Below are 25509 nucleotides of genomic sequence, written 5' to 3' on the forward strand. Positions count from 1 at the left end.
AAAAGGATATATGCACACCAATGTTTATAGCAGCATTATTTACAATAACCACATTATGGAAACAGCCCAAGTGTCCATCAACTGATGGATGGATAAAGAAGTGAGGCATAAATCTATATCTATGTATCTATACATGCACACACACATACATAAACATCCATACAACAGAATATTATTTAGCCATAAAAGGGATGAAATCTTGCCATTTGCAATGACATGGATGGAGCTAGAGAGTATTATACTAAGTGAAATAAGTAAGTAGAAGAAAGACAATTATAATGATTTCACTCCTATGTGGAATTTAAGAAACAAAACCAATGACAAAGTGAAAAAAGAATTTAAGAGAGACAAACCAAGAAACAGACTCTTTTTTTTAGAAGATTTTGTTTATTTGAGAGAGAGTGCAGAGAGAGAGAGTGTGTGCACACAAGCTTTGGAGTGGGGGGACAGAGGGAGAAGCAGGTTCCCCACCAAACAGGAAGCCCGATGCGGAACTAGATCCTACCTGAGCTGAAGACAGATGCTTAACCGACTGAGCCACCCAAGGAACAGGTGTCCAAGAAACAGACTTTTTTTTTTAAGATTATATTTACTTATTTGACAGAGAGAGAGAGAGAGAGAGCAAACAAGCACAAGCAGAGGGAGAGGGAGAAGCAGACTCCCAGCTGAGCAGGGACCCCGATGCGGGGCTCAATCCCAGGACCCTGGGATCATGACCTGACCCGAAGGCAGATGCTTAACCAACAGAGCCACCCAGGCTCCCCAACAGACTCATGATAATAGAGAACAAACTGATGGTTACCAGAGGGGAGGTGGTTGGGGGAATGGGTTAAATAGGTAAGGAGTGTACTTGTGATGAGCACCGGGTGTTGTGTGGAAGTACTGAATCACTACACTGTACACCTGAAACTAATGATACACTATATAATAACAAACTGGAATTAAAATAAAAACTAAAAAAATAATAAACTGTAAAAGAAAAAACCCGTGAGCATTTTCCCATGTGATTAAAAAACACTATTTGTAATGCGGGCTTAATGCTTATCATGAAGATGTATAATAATATACTTAACCATTCTCCTATTTAATAATTTGATTTTTTTCTAATAATTTCTAGTTTAAGAAATGCTGAGATTAACAATTCGTATTTACTTGAGATTATTGTCCGATAATGATATGTTGGGTCAAAGAGAAAAATGTCAGTTTTGCTAAAATTCTGTTTCATTAAAAGAGTAAAAGATCTACATTCTGAAAGCTGCCATCCGCTGGCTTCTTGAACTTTAGTCTTTCTTTACCTTACTTTTGAATCTTTAATAGTATCTGTAATGACACTACTAATACTGATACCACTACTAAGACTAGGGTAGTTATAATCCAATGAGGTATTTCATATGAAAGTGTCATCTGCATAGAAAATTGTGTTAAATTCGTTATTCTTGTTATCAATGCTGTTAGTTATTATTGACCAAGTATATTAACATATGGAAATAGTTCTAAGCAACTATAACTAATAGTACTTATTAAGATATTAGCCTGTTTAGTCCTGCAACGGACACTATTACGATAAATCTTCAAGGAAAATATCTGTACATACTTAGTTTAAAAATAGTACCTACTTTCTATTTAAATATTAGCTTTCCCCTTGGGTTTAAAGAGAGTCGACTTATCACTGAGTAAGCTCAGCTTTAAATCAATGATACTGAACTTCAATGAAAAGTTGCACAGACTGTTTACTTTTTTAGGGAGAGAAGAGAGAGGAGTAACTGGAACAATTTACACTGTGAGACCCTTGGTGAGATGCAGGGGGCAGTGTAGCAAAGGCTGAGGAAAGAAAGGGCAGCCCTGCAAGGCTGCACAGGGAGGGGCCCAGCACCAGCGGGAATTTCTGCTGGGAAAACAGGTGGATTATCCTTTTTCATAATAAAAGATCATCTCTGCCTACCTAGTTAACAGGACTATTAAAAAGAAAAGGTACTGGGTAGCGCAGAGAACCCTGAACCATCAAAAAGCACTGTGCTGGAAAGAAAATGAGAACTCCTCTTGGCTGATTTATTAAAATAAAATCAAGAGAGATTTTATTCAAACTATTTGAAATAAATGAACACATACTTTAATAAATCATCACTGATTTTTTAAAATAAATATAATCAATTTTATACTTATTTTAATAAAGTGCAAGGTGATAAACAATTGGTGACTTCCTCATAACAGGAAAGCTGTCATCTTATCATAAACACATCATTTCATATTTTATTTTGTTTGTGCATGTTAAGTTCATAGGTCATTGAGTTCAGAGGTGTTCAAGCATCCCTCCTAAATGCCCAGGTGAATACTTGGTTATTTAGTCATAAACAGAATAACACGTTAGAGTAAAATTTTAACTAGAATATGAAAGCTTAATTGGGAGTTACTTCAAACAGGGCACAATAATAAAACACTAGTATAAACCTGATAAAAACACTATTATCACTGTTATATAGAGAATTAAAATATGAGTGCTTAAAATTTTATTTGGGTAATTTAAAATTGAAACTGTTGTGGTAAGAACAAGTAAAGTGTGATCACCAGCAGATCAATATTTAAAAGAATATAAACTTGTCAGTATTCTGGTATATCCTAGTTTATTTAGTGAGTACTAAAATTGCTCAGGAAAAGCAACAAAAAGAAACCCAGTCTCTAATAGAAATTATCTCCTTTGAGATTCACGGAAGCTTGCACTAAAAACCCTTCTAAATTTCCAGGTGAGGCTTTTCTTCTAGGCAACTGACCAATCCATCTGCCTCTTACTTAACCATGGTAAAACTGTGAAACGTTCCGTAAGCTCCTTCTTGTTCTGGAAGGTATTTACATTATACTGCAGAGCATCGAGTAGGGGGCACTGAGGTGAAGAGCAAAATATTTCACCTTTGAAGATGACCCACTTACAATTCTATCATTTTGAGGATATTGTCATATTGCTCTTGACGGTCAAGCTTGCACTAGTTTTTACCAGTACCATTTTACTCAGACCTATACAAAAAAGCTATCTGAACATTCCCAGTAATATACACTAAATTTTGTTGTTGAACAAAGGTACAGCTAAATCGATTGTGTTCATGCTAAGGAATGAAGACACGCACGCTCGTGCAGTCCAGAGGTGTACCTAATTGGCCATTACACATTTCTTGTTGTTATTCTGGCATTATTTAGTTTTTATTCTTTAATGTAAAATTCCAAAAGCTAGAACTTTTGTAAGACATTCTAGCATACATTTTGTTTTACTGAAACTCAATTTGGTAATATTGACCTTAATTTCCCTGTGGACAGTCTCCAGGAAGCCCATTAAGGCTCTGACCCCTCCTGATGACACACGTGCTCTCCAGGGAGTGCCCTATCACTGCATCATTATCTTTTATTCATCCCCATACCCCTGCTGCCCCTGCAGGAATTGGAGATGGCAACTCTTCAAAGACATAAACACCATGATAGAATGAAGAACAGGTAAGTGTCTCGTAAAGAAATATGCTAACATACTGTTACTGGAATTTCAAGGAAGAAGAGGTTTTCCCCTGGCTTATTAAGTCGATTCATCACAGAGATGGCCATAGAGTTGGACCTTGAAAAACAACTGAACTGCAACTGGTAAAAATGGGTAGATGAGTATCCCATGAAAAGTCGGGGGTATAAAGCACTGGTAATTTGTGTGTCTAACTCTAGCGCGGGAATTAGAAAAGAAGAAATGGATCATAAAGTGTTAAAGGTGGAAGGATTTCCAGATGTAATCCAGTCCAGGAGCTTTTCAAATCTTTACTTTATGGCAGTATCTTTTAAACAAAGAAGCTTGTAACCAAGAGGTAAAATACAAAGTCAGAATTATGTGGGAAACGAAAGCACTTCCAATCTGTTGGACTTGGCTGAGCACAGTTTGAAAGTCAACAACCTCATTCCAACCTCTGGTGAGAGAATGAGACCCAGAGAAATGATGTTACTCGCTCAAGGTCATTATTAGGATTGGAGACCAAGCGTCCTCTCCTTACTCTGCAGTAGTATGTGTAATGCTATGGATTACCTCGGCTATTTTTGGGCAAGGTTCAAGAAATAAGGTAAAATATTATGCTGATATCACACTTAGATATGAAGAAATTAATAGTGAAGAGTTTCTTGACCTCCAGCTGAGTTTTGTTTTATTTTAAATGCTATCTTTATTATTCACTCTTAGTTTCCCTGATGAAAAATGTTTTAATGTTAAACTGAAAATCATATAGAAGACCTATATTTGCATATTAAAGTGCAGTCATGTTGTAGGATTTTGCCAAAGCTGTCGGCTTTGCTCTCTCTGACACTTCCAACATGGTTCCATCATGGCTGGACATGTACAGTCAAAATGTGTCCTGTTCAAACAAGTAAAGGTTATTTTCCCCAGGTTTGGATTTAACTCACTGCACATCGTAGGTATTTTCCAGTTTGTGTTACTAATTCTTGATAAACTTTTAAAACTATTTTGATTAACAAAATAATTACCTTACATATAACATAAACAAGCTAAATATTACCTATTAGGCAATTAAGCATACATGCAATAAAAATTATTAAATTGCTCAGGATTTTTTTTCAAAAACAAAATTCTTACCTAAGCACCAAAAAATATCTAAACATCAGAGATTGAAAAAGTATATTTTTCAATTTTTTCAGCTTATGGTAAAATGCCCCTTCATGTCCACAACCATAGTAGTTAAACAAATATAGAATACTTGTTATATTCCCTCTTGCTATCTAGTTTCTAATAAACAAAATGTTCATTCAGCAAATAGGTACTCACAGAGCATAGCAATTTCTTTACACAAAACACACACATACACATACACCAAAAAAAAAAACATTAAAAACAAGTGACAGACCTTCATTAATGACGTAGCCCGGTATTATTTTCTAGACTGACTTTATGTCTGATTATTTACTGCCCTGTGAATAAGCTATTGGGTCTAAAGACAGTCTCCGAGAAAGTTCAAATCCTGGCTCTATCACTTACCACAAAAAATTCTTTTTGCCTCAATTTCCTTATGTGTAACAGTGAAATAATATCTCATATATAACTGAGAAGTAAGTATGTTAATACATGGGAATCGTTTAGTATTGTAACTGATATTTGTAAAATACTCAGTGTGAGTTATTATTAGTCTGAAACTATAAAAGAATGAAGGATTCACACATTTCTGTTTTCAAAGGCAGAAGAAAATCCAGATATTCCATATGGATTATAAAACTAAAAAAAAAAAGTTGTAGATTTTTAAAATTCTTAAGATATGCAAGAAATGAAAGATTTAACTTGCACGAAATATAGCCCTCCTCCACCCACCCCTTTTTGGTGTATGTAACTGCTGTCTGTTAAAGGCAATCACTTGCCTTCATTCATGAGCAAAACTAGGAGAATAATCTAAGAGGCCAATCTATCTCTGAGAAAGGGTTGTAGCTTGGGTAGGACAATTCAGAGAGTTGAATTTGAAAGGACAGTACAGTGCTCACCACATAGGAGGGGCCAATTCTGAGCCAGGCATTTTGTGAGGCCCTTTTCTCATTTAATCCTAACCAGATCCTACACTAAAATGTGTTATTGTCCTCAGTTTTATAGATGAGAAAACGGAGACTCAAAAGGTTCAGTAACTTGAGCAGGGACACGCACCCCTGACAAGACCAAGATTCCAACCTTAAATTTATCTGATACCAAATGCATTCTCAGGTCACCACGTCACATATGGGGACTCCAGAGAACAAGCCACTTTATTTAGTTTTTAGAGTGGGCTCCCTTAGCTACTCTGTTCCCAGACTCAACATCTAGTTCTTACTCTGCCATAAATTTTACTATCTTCAATGAGAGAAAAATATTTGTTAAAAAAAAATCCACTCTACAAGACTTGGATTTTGGAATCTATAGAATGACAAGTGTTAGGACTTTAGAAATGCCTGTGGAAGTATTATTAGAGCTCTCATACCCAGGAGTTCCCTTAAACGGTTTTTATTCTCTGTCTCCAGAATTACTTGAATTTCAAAAAAATTTATGTAAGGTCACGAATCATAAGAATTTGTTTTCATAATTTTTTACAATGGTGTAAACGGTAATACAAAGAAATGCAACATCTAGTAGAATAATTAACACTAGCGTTTGGTTTTATTTAACTTGGATATAAATCCTATTTAGAATATTTATATACTTAGAAAATAGGTGTTTCTTGCTTAGATATCCTTTGACGTTACACTCCAAATCTGGTCACCAGAATTAACTGTCCTTCAACTGTTATAAAGAAACTTGAAGGATTTAATTCTAAATATACAGGATGCAATTGACAATAATACTTTTCATTCTCCATGGTGTGATTTTAATAAATATTTTAGCACTAAAAGTCCATGATTCAAAAATTAACCTAAGAATCCTTTCAAAATTTCATAGTAGGCTTTGACCACAGGGGACACATTCATGTATCAAGTCAAATGGTTTCCTTTTTAACTTTAGGATAATCTAAAAAACCCCAAACTATTTAGGATACCTAAAGCTAAACTGGCAAATGCCTCTATTTCACACGGCAAACTCTAGTAGAGGTGTTATCGGTAAAAATGACAAGACGCTGACAAAACAAGTAGAGTAAGGAAGTTACTTAATTCTAAGCTAAATATTAAGTCTTTAGTTTTATACTGAAATAGGTAAGTAATCCACAGTATCAACTACTACATTAAGTGACACTTTTATGTTTAATTTTCAAACCAGATCTATTCATGATATTAGTAATGTTAATACTTTGGTCAGGGGCATTTACTTCTCACTCTTCAAGTCTTTTTCTGTGGAACTGGAGCTGTCTCTTTACCTCACACCATTGATTTGTTTACCTAGCCCTAGAAGAGGTGAGGGACTTACCTGGTTGGCAAATTTGGAAAGACTAAACTGGGATGATGCATAGCTCCATTTTGGCCTGCAAGTTCCCATAGAAGGTTACAAAGAAAGAAATTCTCAAAAAAATGACATGAATAAATTACATGAATATATACAAATTACATGAATAAATTACGGTATATGCAAAAGTAAAACAAAAACAAACTTTAAAATTTGTGCTTCATTATATAATATTATATTATATAATATTTCCTCACAAATTAACCCTGTTAATTTTGCCAGTAAGTTCAGCAAGTGTAAAAGCAACACAAGCCTGATATTGAAGTTGATGGTAAGGCATATACTTAATCTCAGAAGTTCAACAATTTGCATTGGAAATTGAAAGTAGATTAGAAAGTCATAAACAAATTGCCACTTATGAACACTTAACATATATTTTAGTTCCTTCTCTATAATAAAAATTTTTATTTCTGTGGTTTATTGTAAATGAAAAATAAGACTGGGAACTGGGCATTTTCTCCTTGGCGCTTTAAAATAAAAACAATAAATAAATAAAATCTCATTGAAGCTGTAGATTTCTAGTGCTCATCAATATAACTGACCCAAGGGCCATTACTGGCTCATAAAATAAGAAAGCTCAATAAAATAATCATAAACTCACATGTTTATTTAGTTCTGAGACTTAAGTGATAGACCTTTGTACCTGACCATGCCTAGAGACAGGTTCATTACACACATACCACACACACACACACACACACACACACACACACACACTCTCTTAATTATATAAACTCACGTACACATGTTTATGGGACATCTATAATGCCATCATATCTTTCCCTCAGTAAACAACAGGGGCATTATTTAGTTTCCTTTTCTAAACAAATAAATCAAGCAATGGCTTTTTATTTAAATTATAATTATTTATAATTCTTGTTCCCTAAATTTCCTCTGAATGGCAGATAAACTGAACCAAATAAAAAAAAAAAAAGAAAAAAAAAGGCTTGACTAATGTGAACATATTTTAATACTCTATAATTATATTTCTAGCTTTCTGAACTTGTTTTATCATTATCAAATTCATTTTAAGTAGAAAGCTTGTTTTATCATTATCAAATTCATTTTAAGTAATTTTTAAGAACAGAGAATCCAAAAGTTTCATACAATACTCCTCTTCTTTCTAAATTCCTAACTTACCCATAAATGGAGAATGCTCAAAACTTTGTAATTTCTCAAGTAGCAGTAATGTCCTAGATAAATTTGGGGTGAGTAAAGCATATGCTTCCTACACAGCAAATAAAATGTTTTTACACACTTAAAAAATGTCTCTTGCTAGTAACACAAATTAGTAGAGTAATACCATATCCTTGATTAGAATAGTTGTCCCTGGTCAATCTTCAACTTACAGAAAGCAGTGTTTATTCACACTTTAAGTTTCTATTGCCTACAATAGTCGCCCTCTCATTCCATCTGGTATTTCAGAAGGGGATTCTCTTCCTTTCAAGGTTATCTCTTTAGCTAGAATTTTGATGTCTTCTCTAGATTCATGTCTAGTCATGTCTAAGGGTGTTCTCTACTGACTCTCCCTACTGGACCCTAAAGAGATTCTCACCTTCTTCCCATTTTAACAAAAACCTTCTCTTGACTCTATTGTCCAACTTTTTTTCCTTTAATTTTTTCCCCTCAGTTCTAAGAAACTGTTTGCTATTTGGGCTCTGTATCAACATCACCCACTCACTTCTTTTAACCTCATTCTGCCCCAGTCATGCCAAGAACCTTTTTCTCTACTAGTTGTCACCCTTCAAGGCCACAACTCCTCATTCTGTGATTATCTCTTTTGCATAGTCCTCTATCTGGTCTCCCCAGTTCTAATCAAATTTTACCCTTCCTGATGAATTAATCTTTCTAAAGTATAGGTTGGTTGAATCTTTTTAGTGTAGAGTGTAGAGACAGTGAAAGGCAAAAAGGATCCCCAATGATTCTTCAATAGCTAAAGACCATATAGATTCCTCTTCCTCTGGATAAACTTTATCTTGATTTCACTATTCTTTTCACCCCTGACTTAGCAAAACTGTTGAAGTTACTATTCTACCACAAAACATTTATATGTCTGCCTCCAACTTCAATATTCCCTCTATTTTTCAAACATTTTTAATCATGACCTAAAGTGAGACATAAATTGTGACCAAGTATACACACAATTAAACATATGTATTGTATATCAGTATCACGTATAAATCCAAACAATTTTCATGACATAATGACACTCTGTAACTTTTTACATGTAAATCATGATCCACTAAACTTATTTCATCACCCAATAATGAAGAGCAACCCACAGTTTAAACACCCTGATCTAAATTATCTAAATCCCTGAACTTTTTCCAAGTTTGATTGAATTATATACTTCATTACACCATTCATTCATTTCATTCAAAAGAGCAAGTAATAATGTCTTGTTGGAAGTCAGGCATTTCTGTCTGCACTGGGAGTAAAATGACAATGAGCAAACAAGTCCCTGCCCTCATGGAGTTTGCAGAGTCCATCCCAAAAGACAATGATCATCCATGTTCCTCTCTTCTTGAAGTATTTACCTATTCCATCCATTTCATAGTTATATCATGCTACTTAACATTTCTTCAACTTTTTAACCTAAATACCATCTCCACAAATAGAGACTCCTTCAAGAGAGGAATCTTAATTATATGTATTTGCACTCTGTACTTTCACTTAGTAAGGGGAACAGTAAGGTAAGGTAAAAACACAAGGAGTTCCAGCCTTAGCTCACCACTTACCAGCTTTGCAAGTTTAGGTCAGTCACTCAACTTCTCTCAAGTTCAGTTTCCTCATCTGAAAAATGAAGGGGTTGGGCTATATCAGTGGTTTTCAAATTCTACTGCAAAAAGTTTTCAGGATTCAAGGGAGGTTCTAAAGCATGAAAAGAAGGGTCTTCACTCAGAAGAGGGGCATGGGGACTTGGGTCCCCTTCTCCTTCCTCAACTGCAGCTTACAGTTTTGTTTGAAAAAAAGAGAAAAGTCTCGATGCTAAAAAATGTAATTATTCAATCTCAAGATTTTGCAGTCATGTACTTCACGTTGTCTGCCATACAAGTTGAAGTGGAGGAAGAAGAATAAGGTAGGAAGAAATGAGGTAAGAAAGAAGGAGGAAGGAAGACAAATTATTTTTTAACAGAGTTTATACACTACTATATTTCAAAACCTGTGTTATGAACAGTATATACGTTTCCTTATTTCTTCTCTTAACTCCACAAGATAGGAATTAGGAGGCCCATTTTACACATATGAAAGATGAAGCTCAAGAAGGTTAGAAAACTTGATCAAGTGCTCTAATTAAGAAGCAGGTGAAGCCAAAATGTTCTCTTTCCATTATCCCAAGCTCCCCTTAAAAGAACCTAACAAGGACTTTACATTTGCTTCTCTTTTTTTGTTTTGTTTTGTTTTGTTTTTTTATGTTTCCTATATTTCACCTTAATCCTCACAACTTTGAGGAGTATAGCTCTGCATTATTCTTATTTTGCCAATTAGGAAACCAAGGTTCTAAAAAAATGCAAGTGATCTGCCCAATACCAAAACAATTCAACGGGAGCAAGGATGGAATTAAATACCGGAATTCATATTCTGTGCTCTTTCCATAAACCAGATTTTCTCCCTTAAGAGAAAGAAAGAGAAATAGGGAAACAGTAAGAGGGAAGGAGGCGGAACAGAGGGGGCAAGTGGAGAATTATAATTTCACTGCTTATTTAAAAGAGGGCTAGTGAGTTAAATGAGATAATTTAATGGAAAGCACCTTGGAAAATCTGAAATACTCTATCAATATAAGTCATTATTATTATTTATTCAAACAATGTGCACTGAAGTTACCATTTGATATTTTTCTAAAATTTCATGTGGAAACTGCCAATATAAAAGAGCTATATAATGAATTAATTGCTTAGACATACTACAGAAACTCATACAAAAGAAGGACAATCTGACACTCTTGAGATTATGATACAACAGTTGGTTATATATGCCTGCTTTCTGCTCATGATATACAGTCCCTACTGGTGGTGGCATAATTCAGATTTTCAATTTTTCTTGAATTTCATCACAAACTCAATCAAAAGCATGGAAGTATTTTAATATCCTTGCACCATGTGAAAAATAATAGCATGCTCTACTACCTGAACTCTTAGAACATTTTTTATTTTGATTGTCTCCCATTATACTGAGAGATTGTCAGGACCTTATCAGGAAGATCATCCAAACTAGAACATTATTAAGGTTCCAGCAGTGCAGTAGCTCACTGAATGTATGAGTGATTAAAAGCCATACAGTTGTGACAAGGACCATAAGGAGATCAGACAAAAGAGTTACATGTCTTTAAAAGAAAAAAAAAAAAAAAAAAGACTAGAATGATTTAACCCTTTGTATCTTTTACCAGTATTAAACCTGCAGCATTATTTGATCAATATTTAAAGCCTTATGTGACTGAATTCCTTATGGCAAATAATTTCCAAAGGTCAAAACAGAGAAAAATAAGATTAACAAACAATTAAAACATAACTATGGCCTTGCCACAGTGCCAGCATTCCAAAAAATGGTATCTAACCTAGCAAGATGTCCTGACATTAGTAAAATACTACCAGGTTTAGATTTTATCATTGACTGTAGTTAAACTTTTTTTTGATTCATTGAGGTATTTGGACCTAGAAACATATTCCCATTTCATTTAACATTCACAAAACTATTAATTAAATGCCTCCTATTTGCCAGACATTGCACTGTTCAGTGGAAGTAAGGCATTACGTGAGAATAGATGCTCCTTAGAGGAGTGAACAATCTAGGGTGAGAGAGAAACAGCTATATTAAATTTTACAATGGGATGTAATTGAAAAAACACCCTTGCCATGTTGTTAAATGAAGTCAACTGACCTTTAAAACAAAACAGTACCAAAATATTAAATGTATTCTCTTAAGCAGAGAACCATGATTACTATAGACTTTATTTTCTTCTTTATATGTCACCTGGTTTTTATAAGAATTTTTTATACATTTATAATCAAAAGTAAAGAATCTAAAAGGGAAATTCTTTAATGTGTATTTGGGTAGAACGTGGTAAAAACCCCAGGAGAAGAACACTGACTGCGAGTCAGGCAAAGCCTGAGAGGAAAAGCGACATCTGAACCGGCTCTGGACAGTGAGTGACTTACTGGGTGTACAAGACAGTGGATGATAGCTAGAATACTGAGAGAATTATCTAGAAGAGGAAAGAGTTTGAAAGTCAGCATTCCATATAGTTTGAGTGGTGGATGGAGAGAAGATGGAAACTGAATGTTCCTCAGGAGAGAAAAATATTGAGACCAAGCTGCAGTGAATGGGGAACCAGGAGACTAGCAGTTGAGGCCTCTAAACATGGGACATTTTCAGATTTCTCTTTTCTAAGATGTCTCTGACTCCAAATGTCTGTGAGGTAAAACTCTTGGTTGAAGATGAAAACTTCTAATGGAATAAAAATTGAGTCCATGGATTTGAAAGGTACATTGAGTTGGAACTGACAGGACCCATCCACCAAGTGGATGGAGGGGTGAGAAAGAAGAAAAGCTAGTAGATAACTAGGAGAGATCTGAAGATTAGAAATTGAGGGACAGCAGGATTAAGGCAAATGAAGAATTAGTGAAATGACTGGTGTATATTGAGGAATATTCACTGGAGAGTTTGAACACAGGCCTTATATTCATGAGAGACTGAAGCCCTTTGTCCTCTGATTTTCACCATCGTTATAGTAAAGTAAAGTAATATATATCATTAACAAGTAAATGAGTAACATTTTTAACCTTATAAGTGAAATTCTTAAAAAAAAAAAGAGCTTGAGGAAGTTTCTAATAATGGTAAAATAAAAAAAATCATAAACATCAAGAATATTTACATTCATATACCTTCCTTCTGATATAAATTGAATTATTGTCCCAATTATTCAGTTTCTTACATTAGGATTATACATCCACATGCTGTGCTAGGTAATTTTACAGTGCCTGCACTGTGAGTGGAATATACTTCCCCATCCCACTAATGTTGAGCTTGGCCATGAAACTGCTTTGACTAATCAAACGCTAGTGTTTACATGATGTAACAGAAACTTTGCATGGCTTGGCTCTCTTGTGTACCTGTGATCTGCCACAAAAAGAATATACCATTCTATCTACTGCTCCTTCAACTGCACTTCAGACCTGAAATGTAATCAGAGGACTGCAGTGTAGCTCAAATCCAAAGAAGCCTAGCCTAGATTAGCTCTATTACACCTTGAGAGTATAAAAATAAAGTAACAATTAGCCACTGAGCATTTTATGGCTTGTTGTTGTTGTTATGCAGCATTAGTGTAGCAATAGCTGACTAATACGGGTTTTCCTTTACCTTAGAGTAAAGAAAACACAGGTGTGGGTTTTTTCCTTAAGAATATGGTTTTCTATAAAAGCATAATGTACTTGTAAAATGTATATATAATACTTTTGTGCAGTAAACCCCCCAAAGTTTAAGATGGTATCAACAGAGGACTCTATAAATCAAGGTCTTTGCAAATTCACCAACAAAGTTATAGCATTTCAATGAAAACTCATGCATGATTTTTAGTGAATATTAATAAGCCCATTCTAAACATTTATGTAGTATTCAAAAGAATAAGAACAGCCAAGACAATCTTGAAGACAATATTTTATTTCCTTTTATGCATGTATGGTGTATTTTATAATTTGAAAAATATTAAAATGAATAATAGAAATAATGAATAATAGAAATTATAGAACAGAAAAGAGATCTTAGAGATTAAACATATAATAACCAAAACAAAAAATGCAGCAGAAGCCTAAGACCAATAAAGATATTTCTTATGTAAAGAACAAATGTAGAAAGAGAATAAAAATATGAAATAAAAGTCGAGACAAAGACAATTAATCTGGGAGGTCCAACTAATAGAAATGAAAATGAGAAAATGAAAACAAAGAAATGGGAAAGAAGTAATCATTAAAAAAAAGCTAGAAAATATCCTCAAATTAAAGCAGAATATAAGTTTCAAAATTAACAGGACCTTGGGGATCTCAAGTCAAAGAATGAAAAAAGACCCACACTAATATCCTTTTGAAATTTTCCAACTCTGTGTATCATGTGATTTTCAAAAACATGAAGAGCTCCACAAGGGATTTTTTGGGGGAAGAAAATCTGAGAAAACATTAGACTTTGAAGGAAAAAAAAATGAGGATAAGACAACAACAAATGTAGAGGAGGAAACAAAAAGAAACATAATTTAAAATTTCAGGGTTAAAAACAAACCTGTCTGAAAAAGTTAAAGTCCAGAAAATATAAAGCAAATGTCAATCTAGAATGATTTCAAGCAATTAAGTTTAATACACAAAAAGAAAGAGAATCCATTTGAATACAGTAAAGTTTTTTCCCACCATATCCTAGGTTTTTGGGGGCGAACCCATATCCAAGTAGAACAGCACACTATGCTCCTCAGCATTAGACAGTACGTGTGGACTGTCAACGTTGTTCACATGTTTCCAACCTTTAGAGTCAATTTATAGAAAAGAAAAAAAAGGGAAGACTTGGTGGTGGATACAGAAAAAATACAAATATAAACAAGTTCATAGCTGACCACAGGGGGGAAGGAAAAGTTGAGGAAATGAGAAGTACTAATAACATGTCTTAAAAAATTAAGAGAATAGACCTGTTGAAAAAAAGAAATGAATTTTTAACTACATTAATAATAATAGAAAAAAAGTTATAAAAGTTATAAAAGTAATAAAAGAACAAAATGAAAAATAGAAATGTCAGATGTTGAAAGAAGGGTTAGGAAAGATGGGGTAAGTTAAGGGGAACACATCCTCCATTTTCAGAGCAGGAGTCAAGGATACTGCTTTCAAGTTTACAGGCACGTGATGAAGAATTACTGAGTAGCACTCCAGCAGAAAAGAACTGAAAACCAACAGTTAGGAGTTGCCCTGAGAATTCGGTAAGAATGAAGGAATGACAAGGCAGAGAGAGTACTTTTTATTATAACTACCCTGTAACATGAGATTGTGATTAATTTAAAAAAAAAAAAGATTTTTAAAAGACTGACTCAGAATTCATGTCCCATGAAGCCACTAGCTGTACACTTAGAACAGCAACAAATAATAAAAAATTTTCATCTTAAAAAAATAAGTACCTAAAATGGAATGAAAAAAAGGCATCATCAGGAGAATGAATTAATTCAAATACCCAAATTTCACACTGTAAGAAAAAAATGCAGGCATTGAATATGAAAGGAAAAAAGGGAAGAATATTAAGTAGCACAATATTATTTGTTAAATAAAAATAAGGCCTACACAGATATAAACAGTTTTTGCATGTTTCATCATTATCACTCAGTACTTGTGACATCTGCATGCAGTATGTACTATTTAGACCACTTTCTCTTCGTTATTTTCTAAAAATAAGGTAGAGGAAACAAGCATTTGTTAAACACCTACCAGTTAAGTGTTTAAATATGTTTTTACTTGTTCTAAGGAATAAAATTTGATATTTGATATAATTTTACTACCATATCAACTCTAAAGAAATAGCACTAAGAGATTTATCTAAGGTTAGAAAATGATAGAGCAAGGGTTTATCTGGATCCCAAACTATTTCTCTTACCTTATACTACTATAGTCATTTTAGTGATTATTATTATACTTGGTCTACTAAATTATAATATCAAAATATTAATCTTAAAATACACACAACTGGGCACCTGGGTGGCTCAGTCAGCTGTGTCTGCCTTCAGCTCAGGTCATGATCCCAGGACCCTGGGATCTGCATCAGGCTCCCTGCTCTGTGGGGAGCCTACTTCTCCCTCTCCATCTGCCTGCCAGTCCCCCTGTTTGTGGTCACTCTCTCTCTCTCTGTCAAATAGGTAAATAAAATCTTTAAAAATACACACACACAACTGTACTATGTTTACCTATATCTTCCTTAGCTTCTGTGGTAGGCAAAATAATGGCCTTCCAAAAATGTCCTAATCCTTGGAAGCTCTGAATATGTTACTTTACATGGCAAAAGTGACTTTGAAGATGTGATTAAGTTGAGGATCTTAAAGTAGGGTGAATATCCTAAATAAGCCAGGTGGGCCCAATGCAACCAGAGGGTCCTTAGAAGATGGAACACGGAGTCAGAGGGTCAGAAAAGGAGATGTGGTGATAGAAAACTGAGGTTAGATGATGGGATTGTTAGCTTTGAAGATGGAAGATGGAAGAAGGGGCCATGAGCCAAGGAGTGGAGAAAAACTCTAGAAGCTAGAAAAGGCAAGGAAATGTATTCTCCACCAGTCTCCAGAGCAATGCAGTCCTCCTGACTTCTTAAATCCAGTCCAAGAAGACTCCTTTGGGATTTCTTGTGTTATAAAATAATACCATATATAATAATATGTGTTATTTCAAGTCAGTTTGTGGTAATTTATTACAGCAGAAATAGGAAGCCAGTTTAGAATCAGCTTCAGAATCAGAAAGATCTGGGCTTAAATCTTATTTCTGCTATGAGTTGGGGCAAGATTTTTAACCTCTATGAACGTCTGTCTCTTTACCTGCAAATTTGAAATTATAAAAAGCAAGTGGGGTGATCATTCATCTACAGTTAGAGCTCATTAATGGTTTAATACTATTATTAAGTACCAAGCACAGAAGAAAAATAAAGTTTGTAAGAAAAAAAAAAGGTTAAGATTGTTTTTTGCTTCCAAACTCCCAAAGTTAGCTAGCCAGCGATTCTTCATAACATATTGGCTACAAGTTGAAATATGAAGGAGGAAAACTGCTCCAATATTGAAACCACTTCATGATTTGAGCTCATTCACTGTACTCCTTTAATATCTAGCCTCTTTGGGGAAGAGGCAATATCCTTGACTGGCTATAAATTTATGAGTGTAGTTGCTTTTATGGCTCTGAATGTAATAGAACTTAAGTAAATACTGATAAGTTCTCTATTCTTCTGAGAAGTTTCCACCCACATAATATTGTCCTATCATTGGAAATCCCCACAGTTTTGATAAGAACGAAGGCAAGAACTCTTTTTTATATAATACTTGTCAATTAGAATCAGAACAGCATTCATCATTTTAGTTGGAAAGGCTAGGTGTTTTTTAAAAAACCCACTTGAAGTCTGTATAATGAAATTTTGCTTTTATTGTCTTTTGAGCACCTTCAGCTGGTCCTTGGGAGGTTAATGTTGACTTTCAAGTTTATTTTTTTCAAGCATCCCTTAACATGGTTTGCATTTATAGATTAAATGGTAAACTGGATTAAGGGAAATAAGTATTTTCTGTCACCACAGTCTGTCCACATAAATTGACTGTATCTGAAAACCATGTCCATCTTTTCAATCCAGGGATAGGTACAGCCTTCATTAACTAGGCCTGTAGGGAACTATAGTGGGAACTATAGTAACTCTTTCAAACCATTTAGATACCAGTTGTTTTTCAGGAATTCTTTGTGTTTACAGTGCATTTAAAGAGATTTTTCCTCAGATGCAATGGATTAAGCTTTCTGTGTACGGTATCATAACACTGCATGAGTTAATTACTATCCAAGGGGACTCACAACCAGGCGAATTCTCACTGAAAACCATAATTACTCTAAAAAGTATAAAATATGACTAAGAAAAAATGACTTACTACATAATTCCCCCTATTCCATAGTGTATGCTTTTTCACTGGTATGTCCATCCCTTTAAGACATGATTGATGTTATCTGAAAAACCACTCTTTAGGGAACTATTATTATTATTATTAATTATTATTATTATTTTAAGTGGGCTCCAGGGTCAAGCCCAATGCAGGCTTGAACTCAGGACCCCAAGATTAAGACCTGAACTGGGATCACGATTTGGACATTTAAACGACTGAGCCACCCAGGTGCCTCCAGGGAACCATTATTGATAACAACCAAAAGAAGATCTTGCAGATCTTACATGTTTATTTAGCCTTGGACTAAGTAAACTTTTGCTTTGGGCATTTCCTATCTGGAATGTGAGAATGAGTATCAGACATTATCAAACAGAAAGGTCCCCATATCTTGCATGAAGCTAATAGGTGTTCAATAAATGCTTATAGAGTTTCACATACATATATGACAGTATACATACGTACATACATACACATACACATATGAGTTAACATTCCAGAAATGAGGAGCTTTTCCAGACTGCTTCAGCATTCTGAAGATAAGTGCCTATCCATGCTGATATCACAGCATTAGTGTCTGTATCACTCCAATGGATAGGAGGTGTTATGGACTGAATATCTGTTTCCCCAAAATGTGTGTGCTGGAAACTTAATCCCAATTTGTTGGTATTTAGAGGTGAGGCCTTTGGAATGTAACTAGGTCACGAAGGTGGGGTCCTTATGAATGGGATTAGTGTCCTTATAAGAAGACAGCAGAGAGCTAGCTCTTTCTTTTTCTGCCATGTAAGGATAGAGCAAGAAGTCGGCTGCCTGCAACCCAGAAGAGGGCTTTCAGCAGAGCCCGACCATGCTGCCACCATGATCCTGGACTTCCAGCCTCTACAACTGTAAGAAATAACTGTTTGTTGTTTAAGCCACCCAGTCTCTGGTAACTTGTTAGAACAGCTTGAACTAAGACAGGAGGCATGAATAAACATGTATGTGATTAAATGCATAAATGAACAAACATTTCCTGAATGAACATATGTATGAATTACTTACTTGATTTTACACAAGGACATAGCAGAGTTTACTTCTCTTTGCTTACACGAAGCCAAAGTACACAGTTCATTTATAAACACCACTACACAAGCAATATTTTGAAGGGAAGATTAGAATAAATATTTTATTACCCAGAATCCTATCACCCAACAAGACAACTATATTTTTTCATGTTCCTATTAGTTTCCTGATCATATTTTATATCATTTATTCATTTAGCACAGAGAAATCAGAATATTTTTTCTACATAATGAGAACAACTCAGGCACAACTTTAAAATTCTGCACATATGTTAGGTTTCATATTCTTGACAGGCCACAGTGATCTCTCCTTCCTAAGAACACATGACACTTTCTGAATATCCCACTGACTAGGGATATGGCCATATACTGTTACAAGACATACTTGCTATTATTATTTAGCCCACATTCTATTCAATTTTATATGTCATTTGCCCAGCTACTATGAAGCTCCTTCCTATCCGGGAATAGGAATTTTGTCTCTTTATATAATCCCACCCTGCCTAGAAGAGTGAGGAAGATGATAGAGATGATGATAGATAGATAGATAGATAGATAGATAGATAGATAGATAGATAGATGATAGATAAACAGACATTTGTTGAATGAGTGTTAAACAGATGCAGTCATTATAAGTGAATAAAAAATGAGAAAAATTTTTAAATGCCTAATATTTTATATTGTTGTATTTTGAATATAATTACAATAGCTTGTTTTATAAATTTTAACCATTTAAGATAGAAACCATTACTGTCCCTTAAAAAAACACATTTTAAGATAATCAACATTTTTTCATTAATATCATATCTGTTAAATAGTAGTTAAAAAAACAGAAAGTCATTAGGAAAATGAGTGCAAGAGTGATTATCATTATATTCTCTTTAGCTTTCACTTTTGATTTAAAAAGGATACATGAGATTAAAACTGTTCTTAACTTTGACCGAGTTACAATGCTGAAGCAACATGAACTCTGCCCCTTGAATGCCAACCTGTAAGTGGAGGTTATTGCTTCTTCCAATGAAGGTATAAATTCGATTAAATATATGTACCACATGTATCAGGCGTTTAGGAAATGAAGAAAGAAGACACAATTCCTCCATCATCTCACTCCTATATGTATGTGCCTAAACACATGTGCATTTTTAAGTATGTAAAAATACTTGCAAAGTATATATAGATTTGTTGGTTTTTTTTTAAAGATATAGCAGGTCTTCATCCTATATACTACATCTGTCACAAACTCATTCTGATAATTCCTCAGGAAGGAGAACCTAATTTCTGCAGCCCTAATGGCAAGTTTTTATTTTCTTAAAAATTTTAACTATCTAATAACGAATGCTTCCTTCCCATGGTCACTCCTCTCAGTTAATTAATCATCCCATCTTGAATCAAGCCTAGTGCTGATGCCAGTCTCCCCCATGAAGCTGCTTAGGGCCCATGAGCTCAGGGCCATCTCTCTCTCTCTTTTTTTTTAAAGATTTTATTTATTTATTCGACAGAGATAGAGACAGCCAGTGAGAGAGGGAACACAAGCAGGGGGAGTGGGAGAGGAAGAAGCAGGCTCATAGCAGAGGAGCCTGATGTGGCGCTCGATCCCGGAACGCCGGGATCACGCCCTGAGCCGAAGGCAGACGCTTAACTGCTGTGCCACCCAGGCGCCCCAGGGCCATCTCTTGAGCTCACAACTCAGTTCACTTTGACGACCAATCTAATTTCACCTACAGATGCTCTTTCTAACCACTCCTACCAGCAAATCAAGCCCTTACTCCATCAGATCTTAGATCCTGCCTCCTCATCTCCAGAAAGGAGCCTACTGTGCCCTATAGTAATGCTCCTAAGAGTAAATACCCCTTTGCTGAGCAAGACTTGAGCAGCCACCAACCCTACTGCCACCACTCCTTCACCCCAGATGTTCCGCAGACCTTCTCAAGGTGTTCTCTAGCGCACACAGAAGGTCCACCCATTAGATTCAGTGTTGTATGTGATGCTCTATGGAAGTTTCAACCTTTCTAAGAATTCACCTCTTTCCTCAAATAATTCATAGTAAACTTGAAGGGAATGGCTTTAGAGTCATGTAAACCCAGGTTTCAATTCTGGCTCTGCTACTTGTTGTCTCATTCTGGACAACTTCAGTTTATTCACTTCAAGAAAGATTTACTTCAGGAGTATAGTGAGGGATAGGCATAAAATATATGGCCCCTAGTGGGCATCAACTTCCCTTCTATCTTAAGGCCAAGAAAGGAGACCATATAAAGCTGCCTGATAAATCACTGCTACCTTATTCTGCTGAAAAAGGGGAAGAGTGGTGGGAGTTAATACACATCCTCATCTTCTTTCCCGCAGATGAACAGACATGTAAGAGATACGGTTCTTAATCATGAAAACTGATGCACGTGTATTCTCTTTACACCTAGCCTGCAGAATAGTCCATTGTTATTAATACGGAGCCTTGGAATCTGCTCTGAATACTTCATATCCCTGGCAAATGACTAAACTAATTAGTCAATGGATCTGTTCTGGATATATCAGACTTAATAAATATTTTTAAAAATTAACTGCTTAAAATATATTCTTTATTTCATATGGCTTTTTATAGAGTGTTAATTTTACCTTCACAATACCAGGAAGAGATTTCAGTTACCATCCTGGTAAGAACTATATGTCTTACACTTTCTAAGGAAATACTGAAGTCAATTCTTTATACTTTTTTTTTTTTTTTTTTTTTTTAAGAGTGAGAGCACACGTGAGGAGCAAGTGGTGGGTAGGGGGGAGACAGAAGGAGAGGGAAAGAGAGAATGTTAAGCAGGCTCCATGCCCAGCGTGGTATGCTTCATTTTGTTTAAAAAAGGAATTAGGCCTAAAAGTGGCCCAAATAAGATAGAATAGCAAATAAACTTGAAATGAAAACTAAGTAATGCAATAAAACACAGAAAGAGTTACATTTTTCACAGGACTGTGCTTTCAATGAAATAGAAAAAAGATTTTTAAAAAATCTTGGGTCATCTGGGTGGCTCAGTCGGTTAAGTATCCAACTCTTGATTTCAGCTTAAGTCATGATCTCATGGTTGTGGGATCAAGCCCCAAGTCAGGCTCTACACCCAACTTAAGATTTTCTCCTTCTGCTTTTGCCCCTCCCTCCCTAAACCTCAAGTATACAAATCAGCAAATTCTTATAGTAACCTCATAAGTCCCTTCTTGAGTTGTGTTACATATCATACCACCCTCAAACATTTGTAATCTCATTCTTAGTAGGTGCTCAATATATTCAATATTAACTCTATACATTTCTATTTCCTCATAGTGTTTATGTTGAATTTTGAATAATTCAACTAAGATCTTACACAGAAAATAAGATCTCCAAAGTGTAGAAAATGAGCCTTTTAGATACATGAGGCTGTGGACAGGTTTGTAAAGTTTTGTGTACTTTTAGACAAAGAAGTCCTGGATAAGGAGTAGATTTTATGGTTCCAATAACCACTTAGTCAATAATGTTCACTAGATAGAAAAGTCCATACAACTCATTGTAACCAGTTCTGACTTAGAATACCTAACTCCACAGAGCTATAACCATATTCAATCAAGACACTTTTTTTTTTTTGCTTTTGTTTTGGTTTAGTTTTTTCAAGATAAGGTTAAATCAGTTTGCACACAGAAAATATGCAAACATTCCAACTACTAGTATTTTTTTAAAGATTTATTTATTTATTCAAGAGGGGAGGGGGCAGAGGGAGAGAATCCTCAAGCAGATTCCCCGCATAGCGCAGAGCTTGACATGGGGCTTGATCCCACAGCTCATGAGATCATAACATAACATAAATGTTATGTTCTCAAAAACCACATTTCGTATTCTCAAATAATGTTGTAATCTGTTATCCAATTCTTAGGAAGTCAATCTCCTAAAAACTTAGTGTTTTATTGTTTTGAAGGTTGATATATTTAACTTGAAAGATGAGTTACTTGTTTCGGTTTTGAAGAGATAGGAAAATGCATTTCAGGACTATGTTATTTGCACAAAATGCATGGGTGTGGGAGCAATAGGGAAGGACTCAAGACCTATATCTCAATTTTTATATATGGTTGACAATCTTATTCCCTACAAAATGCTAACGTTTATAGTGATATGCATATATACAAGTGTTTCTAAGTAGCTTGATTTTTTTTTTTAATTTTACTTAACATACAGCGCAATACTGGTTTCTGGAGAATTCAGTGATTCATCACTTACATACAATACCCTTCCTCATCACAAAAAGTGCCCTCCTTAACAGTTTTTTTTTTTTTTTAAGATTTTATGTATTTATTTGAGAGAGTGAGAGAGAGCACAAGAAGGGGGAGGTATGGAGGGAGAGGGAGAAGGAGGCTCCCACTGAGCAAGGAGCCTGATGCGGGGCTTGATCCCAGGACCCTGGATCATGACCTGAACCAAAGGCAGATGAATAACTGACTGAGCCACCCAGGTGCCCCAATAGTTTGATTCTCAGTAGCAGCATTTTATTTTACAATTCTTTTCATTCTGTCAAAAAATAGGTGTTTCATGATGCAGTATCATGATGCAGTATCATGATGCAGTAAAGCAAGTTCTCCCCTATGCACTGGAGCTAGAGCAGTGAATAAAGAGGACGAAGTCCCTGCCTTCATAGACCTCATTCTTGCAAGCAAGAGGAGCACTATAAAATACATATATCAAAATGTCAGTGACTGCTAAGTACAACTAAGAGGGATAAAACAAGATGAGATGATAGCATGATTAGGGCTATTTTTGATAGGCTGATTAGATAAGAGGTCTCTAAGAATTTAACGTTTAGGAAAAGACCTAGCAAAAATAATAACTGGGGAGAAGAGGGCTTCTGTGGAGGGCACAGCAGCAGCAAGACCAAAGCACCAACAATTTGCGAATTCCAGAAACTTCAGGTACGCCGATGTGACTGGAGGAACGAGAGAGTAGGTGAGGATGTACTAGCCAATGTACTCATTAAAAAAAAAAAAAAAACATAAAACATTAAGATCAGAAATATGAAATAACTTGCCCTGATTGAGGCAGATCAATCACTTAATTCCAGGACCCCCAATCAATGTTATTAGTTCCTGTGCTATTTTGCTTCCAGCAAGGAACAAAACAGACACAACCTACAGTCCTGGAACAAGGAATCAGGCTGCAGATATTAGAACAGGCTGGTGGTGTAAGGTATAGAAAGCTTAACTTCAAGAGGCCTGACAGTATTGCTACCCTATTGCGTACGATCATTTAATCCCTCAATGTTCCATCTGAACATTAAAATCCCTATATAATCATTCATTTCTTTATTAATTCACTCTAAACATATCAAAGGCCTAATAGGGAGTAGGAAATGTGATTAAGAATTATAATGAATAATAACTGAATGTGCCTTCATAGATCCCTCATTCAAGTGGAAAGCAAACCTATGGACATATCATTCAAGATAATGTAAGATCAATAAATAAGCAGAACCAGTACTATGAAAATATAAAGCCAGGAAAATTAGGGAATGAAGACACATGATCACGCCGGGTCTCTAATATTTTATTCTGTCAGTCATTACATAATACTCTACGTATCTTGTGAGAAAACAATATTGCATAAATTCCCATCATAAAGTCTAAACATTTTTTGGCAGACATTGGCTATACTGGGTTCTTCTCTCTTTCTTGTAACAATCCCTGTAATTTCAAATTATTTTTCTAATAATAAGTCATGTGCTCAGAAATCTTCACAGGTCATGAATTTCTTCATTGGTAACAATAATAATGGATGGAAATAATTTAACCTAGGTGCGTGGCCTAGGACTCAAAAATGAGACATGTGCATAGGGAAACTATGCATATTCTTCTTTCTCTAAACATTTAAAATGTAAAGTCAGGTTTTTCAGCATAATTTTAGAGGAAAGAAACTGGAAAGCTCAAACATATAAATGGTGGCATGTGTCTTCATTAACAACTGCTTTGGATACTTTACAGCTGCGAATCTAGCTTTTGAAGGTTTGAATAAGCCCAAGTATAAGAAAGGAGCCCAACCAGTGATAAGCTGTGTGCTGAGGCTCACATGATGAAACTCTAGATAAGAGACTAATTGTAGGAGCAGTTCATTGAACTCAAGGGCGAATTAAGCTGAACCCAATAACTCCACCTTGAAGCAGTCATTCTCTATACAGTATATGCCATCCCTCGTTAAGGAATGGTCAAATCATTTTGTATGATTTCATCTTTTCTTAATTCTTTCAGATTTCTTATATGGCCCGTAGTACGGTCTATTGGGAGAATGCTCCGTGTTTATTTGCATGATCATCATTTCTCTTTCTTTGTCTTGGGGAATATTTCCGTTTTTTGAAGTCTACATTATATGGTATTGAAATACCACACTGTTTTTTTTTTTAATTATTGTCCACATAGTAGGCCTTTTAAATCATTTTTGGTTTTAATAATTGGTGAAACAAAGAAACAAAGAAAACATGCAGAACTCTAAGAATAATTCTGAGTCAGAAAATTAAGATTTTTGATGAATTCAAAAGTAAAATGTTGAATTTTAGGTTGCATCTATGACATAAAGAAAACTTACCAATGTTCCAAATGGAAACAAGAAAAGTCAGTTCCTACAATCTCCACCTTCCTCGACCTGAAATAATGTATCATAAAGATGGAAACAATGTCATTACCATTCTAATAGAGGGAATCAGTAAAATCAAATATGTCTTAACATAAATGCTATGTTACAAAGGGTTTATGATTACTTTGTAATTACTGAGTAACAAATCTTCCATTTGAACATTAAAGTTCAATTTGACTGGTCATATTGTGACCAGTAGCCCAAATTTGCACAGGACAGTGTCAGTCTGACTGTTGCCCAAGCATAATTAATAATAGCTTCCCTTGCTACT

The 25509-nt window shown here is 35.1% G+C and overlaps 1 protein-coding gene across 6 annotated transcripts in view; it reads right to left on the reverse strand.

Annotated features, from left to right (window-relative positions):
• Nucleotides 1-25509, reverse strand: part of HNF4G (hepatocyte nuclear factor 4 gamma) — a 123404-nt gene that overhangs the window by 67100 nt on the left and 30795 nt on the right. For 3 of the 6 annotated variants that reach the window (XM_045810129.2, XM_045810128.2, XM_045810130.2), the window contains exons 2-3: nt 25191-25247; nt 9661-9715 (exon numbers count right to left, since the gene is read on the reverse strand). The exons of 1 other annotated variant lie outside the window; for it this stretch is intronic. The gene's annotated coding sequence lies outside the window, so the exon portion shown is untranslated. The remainder of the gene's footprint in view (nt 1-9660; nt 9716-25190; nt 25248-25509) is intronic. 2 more of the 6 variants (XM_087864795.1, XM_087864794.1) reach the window with 1 other exon arrangement.

Source organism: Ursus americanus, chromosome 9, assembly GCF_024610735.1.
Source record: "Ursus americanus isolate L20-20 chromosome 9, mUrsAme1.1.p, whole genome shotgun sequence".
NCBI classification, from domain to species: Eukaryota; Metazoa; Chordata; class Mammalia; order Carnivora; family Ursidae; genus Ursus; species Ursus americanus.